We start from the raw sequence: 1,331 nt of genomic DNA, 5'->3' as shown, positions 1-1,331 counted from the left end.
GTGGGCAGTTTTACTTTTCTCTTTAATACAAACGATTAGTTACATGTAACCTACAAGAAGATCGAACTTATTGACTCATCCTGTGCTCTGTCCATGTGTCCCCGGTGACCCTATGTGTAAGTGAATTAACGTGACGGAAAAGCGGGGGGAAAAGCTGAGAAGGAGAGGAAAATGGCTTAGACAAGATTGCGTTCTTTTCTACTTTTTTTTATGTTCACGTTCTGGGCGCAGAAAGGTTACGAAGATTTGTTTGTTCATTTTTTTTCAAAATAAGAAGCTCACGACGCCCCCCTGGGAATATCACTACGACTTCTCTTTTTTCCCCTGGATTTCTGTTCTCTAATTTGTCTTTGGATCCGTAGTTCATTATTTTTTTCTTTGGTCTCGATGTACCTTCTCTAGCTCTTTTTCCGGTACTTTTCCTATGGTTCTTCCTTTCCTGGTAACACTATCTGGTTTGTTTCACATCCGTTAACTTTATCTTGTCATGTCTACCGTGCCTCTTTTCGGTTTTTCTATTCCTCCCTCTTTCTCTTTCTCTCTAATCCCCCACTCTCCCCCCTCTGTGTCTCTCTGTCTGCATCTCTCTCTCTTTAACACACCCCCCCCACACACACACGCGCGCGCACACATACACACACACGCTTTATATACTTACATATTATGCACATACGTAAGCACGTGCATGCCTATTCACGGACATACTGACCTATTATATGAAAAACAACTCTTTCAGATTTTAATTTAAATGTCAATGGAAGAACAGCTTCACACAGTTTGCTCTACCCTTAGGTTGTTTTCTGCCGTAGATGACCCGTTTGCCTTGTATGCATCAGCGCTGGGCTCCCCGTCTTTTCTTCAACGTTAAAACAAAGTTCCGAAAAGTAAAGAAGACCCGTCAGAGAATAGTTCACCTTTAACTTTAACTGCTCTAGTTTCTCGGTCAGATTTCCCAAACACGTCGTTTTACGAGACGAAGTTAAAATCGCATCACGTTTTGCGCTGTGCTCAGTGGAACAGAATGCTCAGCGTGAGTACGTTCTAGGAACTCTCCACGACCAATCACGCCTACCGCTTCCATGCCGGTGGCGGGGATTTGGCATGTGAAGACAGGTGCTTATGGTCGAGTGCCTGTTGGGATATCCTCAGTGGCCACTCAGGGGAAAACCTGTGTTAAATTTCAATTTCCGAGGACTTCTTCGAGATTGGAGGTGGATTTTTCCAACTAGGTCAGAGCCAGAAGCGTAGAAAGAACAAACAAGCAGGCCACGGCAGCTTAACGATGGCTTACGGTGAAATGTGAAAATGAAGACGTTGTTTCGTGGGCGTTG

The sequence above is a fragment of the Aplysia californica genome, unplaced genomic scaffold (assembly GCF_000002075.1).
Source record: "Aplysia californica isolate F4 #8 unplaced genomic scaffold, AplCal3.0 scaffold00363, whole genome shotgun sequence".
NCBI classification, from domain to species: Eukaryota; Metazoa; Mollusca; class Gastropoda; order Aplysiida; family Aplysiidae; genus Aplysia; species Aplysia californica.
This window is presented reverse-complemented; position numbering follows the sequence as displayed.